The sequence below is a fragment of the Felis catus genome, chromosome F1, assembly GCF_018350175.1.
Source record: "Felis catus isolate Fca126 chromosome F1, F.catus_Fca126_mat1.0, whole genome shotgun sequence".
NCBI lineage: Eukaryota > Metazoa > Chordata > Mammalia > Carnivora > Felidae > Felis > Felis catus.
The window spans coordinates 3660794-3668604 of record NC_058384.1 but is presented as its reverse complement, the minus strand read 5'-3'; the positions used below and the strand labels follow the sequence as shown (position 1 = coordinate 3668604).

The following is a 7811-nucleotide window of genomic DNA, read 5'->3' as shown; positions in this document are numbered from 1 at the left end:
CACCAAATCTATCTCCTAATCTCATTAGCCTCTAAAAGCTAATTAGCAGGAAGCACAATTCAAATACTGAAAGTGGAGGACATTCATTCAGACCAATCTTGGGAACAAAAACCTAAAGAAGGTGTTATTTATGGTGTCTTCTGCTATGAATAATTCTATTTCAAAAAATGTAAGCATTCGACCGAAATACTTGATTTTAGTCTTCTAATGAATCCTGATGTTGTTTCAGTAATAAAAATATGGGAAGGATACAAACTAAAGGTTAATTACTGAACACAAGCCACAAAGGGCCTCAAAAACAAAAAAAAAACAAAAAAACAAAAAAACAAAAAAAAAACACTCACCACATTTCTACAAACACACTCACCTGACACCCATACAGAAAGTGCCACAGGAGCTCCTGGGCAGCTCAGCAGTTGAGTATCCCACTTCAGCTCAGGTCATGACCTCACGGTTCATCATGGGTTCGAGCCCCACATCGGGCTCTCTGCTGTCAACACAGAGCCCACTTCAGATCTTCTGTCCCCCTTCCCTCTCTGCCCTCCCCCACTTGGGCTCTTTCTCAAAAATAAATAAACATTAAAAAAAAAAAACAGTGCCATATGTAAGAACAATAATCAGATGCTTTCGACCTCGTGAAAAAGGGCCCAGAAAAGTGACAAGCAGCCTTTTCTGCAATTTAATGAGTGGGCATTCGTCCATAATAGACCGAAGCACATTTTGGTTTTAAATTTTTAATCAAAGAATATATAGCATATGGTTAAAAAGTCAAAGAGTACAAAAAGACTCCCTTGCCTTGCTCCCCCAAAGGCAATCATATTTTAACCATTTCATTTTGAGAAGGTAGTTGATTTTCTAAATAATAATATACTTTTAAAACTATTTCTTCATTCTTCACCTTTAGATATTATGAGACATTATCTGTTAGGACGTGACGCTAGAGCCACCTTCTACTTCCCAAGAATGCCCTTCTCCCTTTCTCTCGACATATATCACTAGTTTTATGTTATTATGTTGGTACCTATAAAATATACCTCCGTTTCTTTTTTTGTTCTATCAACTGCAAAAGATCTTGACTCCTTCACAAACTAAGGCTGTCAGAACCTGTTCCTGTTCTTCTACTTGTCTTCCCAACTTCTGTCAGCTGTACCTTTTTTTTTTTTTACATTGTCACGAGTTAAAATTCATTACATAGCCATAGTAAGTTTTACATGCAATGTCTGTAGAAATAGTTCTTAGAGTACAATGTGCATCAGAAGCACCTGGAGAACTTGTTACAATACAGACTAACAGGCCTCACCCAGTGAGTTTTTGATTATGTCTGGGGTGTGGCCTGAGACTCTGCATTTCTGACAAGTTCTCAGGTAATGCGGACACTACCGGTCTGTGAATCTAACGTGGAGAACACTGCTCACCAGAGGATCAGACACTACGTTAGTTAAGATTACATTTCATTCCCTATGGTGGTAATGTCAAGATCCTTCTGCCACTCAAAAAAGAATGGTCCTAGTGCCACAATGAAATGCAGTCTTTCTGCCTACTACCAATTGCGCCAAAGCACACTACACGTTTTGATTCATACTTAGAGCACAATTTGTTGCACTATTTCCCCCTTGGAATTTGTTTCCTCTATGCTTTGTGTGTAGTGTGTGTGGTGTGTGTGCATGTGTGTGTGTGTGTGCGCACGCGCACATGCTTTTTACTCATTCTGTCTATACCTTAGATTAGGAAAATAATGGCCTTCTCTCCTAATTTGAACCAAATGCATGTTGCAAACAGTCATTGTGGGATTTCATTGCACCATAGAGAGGTTTTATTGTTTCCTGTATATTTAAGAGTCATCAGTTTATAGGCAATGTATTAAGAGATAGCCATGTGTTATCATTAGGGCATACACTTGGTAATAGATCTGTCTCAGGCTCTTTACCTTCTGATGTCACAGAATGACAAGGAAAACTTGCAGATGAGATATACAAACTTACTTATAATTGACTCTCACCTGTCCTTAACCCAAAAGGAGAAGAAAGGATGGATCCTCATCAGAAGGAATGTCCCGCAGTGTCACATAACCAGTAAAAGGCAGCACATGAAGGGAAGGTAAGCCTGTCTCAGCAGTTTGTGACACAAGGCTCTTTTGGTCAGATAAGAAACAAATCTTCGGCACAGTGAGGAGATCCTAACAGATGAGCAAATACCCAGGTACTCTGGAAAAAATGCTCAGAATTTCCAGCTGCTATCAAATGTGTCCAGAACCTTCTCTCTCCAGGCCCCCTTACAACTCATCTAAAGTTCAAACCAACACCTAGAAAACCATAAGCAAACTGCTCACAGTTTTAGAACTGTATTCTAATTTGGTCAGTCACCTGGTGATCACCTTAAGGGAGTCTCATATCATACTTAAAGCCAAGAAAAATGGACCTAGAAGGATTGCCTCCACTATGGAAGGTATTTAAATGCATGACACTAGATGAGCTCACCTATGAGAAGAGCACCCAGAGACAAGAAGATCCAAGACCGTCCCCTGAGACACTCCATATTTCATGGGCAGGTAGAAGAGGCAGAAGCAGCAAAAGAGACTAGGAAGACAGGGAGGTAAGAGGGAAACTAAGAAGGTGCAGTGTCACATGCAAGTCAAGAGAAGTAGGTGTTTCAAGAATAAGGGTGACATTAACCATCAGGGAAATGCAAATCAAAACCACAAGGAAACACACTTCTAACCCCCTATGGTGAAAATAAATGTTGGTGAGGATATGGAGAAATTGCAACTCTTGCACATGTTGGTGGGAATGTAAAATAGCACAACCGCTTTCAAAAACAATCTGGCAGTTCCTCAAATGATTAAACATAGAATTACTATATGATTCAGAAATCCCAGCCCTAGATACATGCCCAAGAGAAATGAAAATATATGTCCACTCAAAAACTTGTCCATGAACGTTCACAGCAGCTTTACATACAATAACCAACAGGTGGAAACAACCAGCATCCATCACTAGATGAATGAATTAACAAAATGTGGCATATGCAGAAATGGAATGTTATTCAGCCATAAAAAGGAATGGAATTGATACATGATACCTGATACATGGATAAACCTTAAAAACATTATACCAAGTGAAAGAAGATGTCCCGACGATACAAAAGAAAAGGCTGTCCAAAGTTTTCCCTTTCCATAGACATTATGTGCCACGTGATAGAACATAAAACCTCCTATGAAATATTCTTGCAAAATACTGAACCTGACACTGATCAAGCCTAGATCCAACTATCAATTTATAATTTACAGGGAAGGAGGAACATGTTAAATAACAGCATGGAGATATAATCAGAAAAATCCAGATTTGGGGAAACTCTAGAGGCAGAAAGAAAAGAAAAGAAAAGAAAAGAAAAGAAAAGAAAAGAAAAGAAAAGAAAAGAAAAGAAAAGAAAAGAAAAGAAAAGAAAAGAAAAGAAAAAAGAGAAGAGAAGAGAAGAGAAGAGAAGAGAAGAGAAGAGAAGAGAAGAGAAGAGAAGAGAAAAGAAAAGAAAAGAAAAGAAAGAAAAGAAAAAGATACAGAATGAATCAATAGAGTTAAAAATGAGTATTAAGAGGGGGTGGTTGCACAACACTGTTAATGTACTAAATGCCACAGAAACATTCAAATAAAATGGTTAATTTTGTGTTGTGTAAATTTCACCTGGCAAAAAAAAAGTTAAAAAAAAAGTATCAACAAATTACAATGTATTCCTTATTTGATCAAACAAAAAATGAGATAAGTGAATAAATTTAAATACTTAATGTTTAGCCATATTAAAAAATTATTGTTAATTATTTTAGTTACAACAAGATTTTGATTATTCTTTAAAAGAGTCCTAGGAAGAGAGTAATCCAGTCACAAAAGGAAACTACTCATGAATAACAGCTGCATGAACGAGCCCCTTATTCTGAACAACCTCTCCAGTATCATTTCCACAGAAGCAAGGCAGTCTTGGTAAACTTTTCCATTCCACTGAAGTGTGCAACTCTAACCCTACCTGCTCGCCTCCTGATGCCACAAAAGGAGGTCAGTCAGCATGAATTCCCAAAATAGCTCCCTTCTGCCTCCAGACTTCACCCGTATCTTCACCAACGCTGACCTCTTCCAAACAATCTAACGTGCCTCACCAATCAATCTATGAAACTGCTTCCCCACACATCACTAACAGCCCCTGGATTTTCTGATCTAAAACAGTTATCAGTCTCTTTTCTTATTCTCACTCTATTTGACTTCTCTAAAGGATTTACACACCGTAAACCACTCCTCCTTGTTGAAACGATCTTCTCTTGGCATCTATGACCATCTCCTTATTTTCTGCTTCCTTCTCACTGTCTCTCTTCCTCCACTACCCTGTAGCCGTACAATGCTCCCTTACACTTGGTACCCACACCTAATCTCTTAGCACCCTCAGGTCTCCCCTGGGCCATGTCATCCATGCCCATGACTAGCACAGTACCTGGAACACTACTCAGCAAATGTTTGTTGAAATAAATACACCCATGCAGGCAACGTAGAGTTGGCAAAAGAAGGCAAAGAGACCAAACATGGAAACAGCAGCAGAAAGCAGATCTATTCAACGACAGACACTCTAGTAAAAACACACAGAGGAACGAAAGGGGAAAGAGACACCAAAATCCAAAGAACTATCTTTCCTTGCAAAGAGCCTAGTCATATACTGGTCTTTACAAGAAATGAATGCAGACAAAGGATCACTTCAGTTGACAAACATATTCTTCAGTATAGCATGTTTTCTCCCATGACATCACTAAGTTCAGATGCCTTATCATGTACCAGTGATGCTGCTCAGCTTAAAGCTACTGTGTATCAGCCTTCATCTCTCAATTCCTGTGCCCTGCATGATTTAAACATCTCAAACCTTTCTCAGACGAAGAGAACTTAATAAGTTTAAATTTAGTAATTTAAGCCCTTGTCAAAATTATAGGAGGGCTATGAAATTGACTAATTTTAGGTCATGTTTTTATCCAATCACCAACTCTAACTAGTTCATTAAATAATACTCTAGCTGCCTGATAATCATTAGGACTTCTCATAGATTAAATTACTTAAATATCACACATTTTCCATTTAAACCAACCTAAAAGCATTTGCTGAAGAACTACTTTGTGAAAAGCATTGTTTCTAGGCTTAACACTTCCATATAACTCCAGGTAATGAAGGTAATAAGAGTCATTTTAAACTAATCAATTATTGTTCATTTAGGTTGGTTATTATTCTTCCCCAGTTGGATCAGAGCCTCCTTCTATAACATATACATCCCTGAATACTCCAATATCCAGTAATCACACAGATCCTTGAACTGTGTATCATCTATACCACAAGAATTAAGGGTATGGTAGATGAGGGAGAAGGAAAAAAAAGAGATGATACCCAGGGTTATAGCTTGAGCAGGTAAGATAAAAGAGGCGGGGGTATTGGTTTGAGGAAAAAATAAGGAATTGAATTTCAGAGGGACTTTTAGGTGTCTATGAGCCATCCAAGAAGAGGTGACCAATAGATTGCCTGAGATATGAGTCTAGAACTCAGTGGAGGCACATGGAATTCAGACAAAGATGTAAACATCACTTATTCATAATAGCCAAAATGTGGAAACCCAAATACCCACCAAATGATGAATGGATAAATACAGTATATCTATGAGATATAAATTATTCACCTATAAAAAGGAATGATGATGACATGTGATACAATAAGGATACACAATGAAAAAATTACCTAAGTGAAAGAAGCCAGACACAAAAAGCTGCATACTATCTAATTCCATTTATACTGAATGTCTAGAATTGGCAAATCCATGAAGAGAGGATATACACTACTGGTTGCAGGGGAGGTTGGGAGTGGCTCCTAATGGCTACAGGGTCTCTTTTTCAGGCGCTCAATATGTTCTAGAATTAGAGAGTGGTGATGGTTACACAAAAAGAAAAAAGTCATGGGTAATTGCCCCTATATGGAGCAACCCTTCTGCCAACAACAACTTATAAATTCTGAGCAAAATATAAAAAGCAACTATGCAAAGGCACTGGAGAACAACAGAAAGCAGAAAGAAACTCATAGGAGAAGGCAAGAGTGTGAGAAGGCAGGGAACAGGGGTTACAGTTGAATAAGGGAATGGCACTGGAAGAAACTCCGGGCAGGCTGGTGGGGTGGGTGGCTGGGTAGTTGGCTGGGTAGTTGGTCAGATCGCTGGTATGAATGACTTTTATTCTGAAGGCAGGCCCTAGTTTGTGCCATATGGGACAGCTGAAAATAGGATAGAAACAGTGTTACTGGCTTAAAGAACCAGAGTTTGGGGGCAACCACAACCGGTAGAAAATGAAGGGGGGACCATAAAAGGAGAGACCCAGAGAGAGTGTGCCCCAAATTCTAAGTATCAACTCTACCCAAATTTTTGGCTGAACCCCAAACTACACATGAATAGGACAAGTTACAAGCAACCCAATAAAGGTAAAAGAACTGAACAGATTTCAGCTGCTGCCCACTGAAGAGGGGAGTTTAGAACTTCAATACAGCATTACAACTATGATCAAAGATGTAAAAAAATTGAGAGTTACAAAATAGGGATGATATGTGAAGCCTTAAGGATATATGAGATGCCCAGGACCCTTACTTATATAATAAGAAGAAAAGGGTTTCTTATTATATTCTATATGCAGCTGAAAATGGCCTACTAGCAGGCGAAAGGTATTAAGAAAGATTCTGAGGCCAATTCCAAAATATCAGAGATCAGTCAAGCTTGCTCTGAGAAAAAAGGAGTCGTAGCATGTATGGCATGCATTTGACATCTGTGGTCTACAAGTTCAAAATCATGATTTCTCTACACTCAGTGAAGCTCATGCAGATTCCTATACACAGTGGGTTCACTCTTCTTTGATGACATATCTACACCTGTATGTTTTAATGCTCCCGCTTTCTGCTCTAAGATAAATACCAACTTCTGGAACAGGACAGAATATACTTTTTAGGTTTACTTCTCCCAAACCCAAATATAGTGCATGTAGTTTTCTTGGACCATTTCCTCTGTTAAAATATGCACACACACAAAGAGAGACAGACATAGATATACAGATGCATATCCGTGTGTACCTAAGTGCCACCATATGCATGTGCCTGCTTGATAAGGCTGGCTACAGTGAAAACAGAAATGTACAAATTCAAGCTAATGTTTGCTGGAATAGCTGACAAAACTTGATGTGTAACTGAATGTACAGATTGAGCCACTCCCTTTAAAGATTTTCTATACTTTGTACAGTGTGATTACCACTAAAGAGCCGTACAAGAATTTCTACTTGAGGGGTGCCTCGGTGGCTCAGTTGGTTAAGCATCTGACTTTGGCTCAGGTCATAGTCTCACAGTTCATGGGTTCAAGCTCCACATCAGGCTCTGTGCTGACAGCTCAGACCCTAGGGCATGCTTCAGATTCTGTGTCTCCCTCTGTCTCTCTGTCCCTCCCCCACTCATATCTCTCTCTCTTTCTCGCTCTCAAAAATAAACAAACATTAAAAACATTTAAAAAAAAAAGAATTTCTAGTTGATCTGGTGTTCTCTGATAAATCTTTTTCATTCCCTTATTTAGTATGTATGTTAATTTTTTACTTAATCTTTTCACATGACTTAAGTTCCAACATTACGGAAAATGAGTAAACCGAATCTAATGTGTTTTACATTTTGGAGATAAGTACTGTATTAGCAGTTTGGGTCTAGAATATATTTAAAGTAAATCTGATTTATTATGGTATTATTTGTTATTTTGTTGTTGTTGTCATTTTAACTGGGAAA

The 7811-nt window shown here is 38.4% G+C and overlaps 1 protein-coding gene across 3 annotated transcripts in view; it reads right to left on the bottom strand.

The window, feature by feature from the left end:
- Window positions 1-7811, bottom strand: part of SMYD3 (SET and MYND domain containing 3) — a 686941-nt gene that overhangs the window by 639889 nt on the left and 39241 nt on the right. The gene's annotated exons all lie outside the window — the stretch shown is intronic.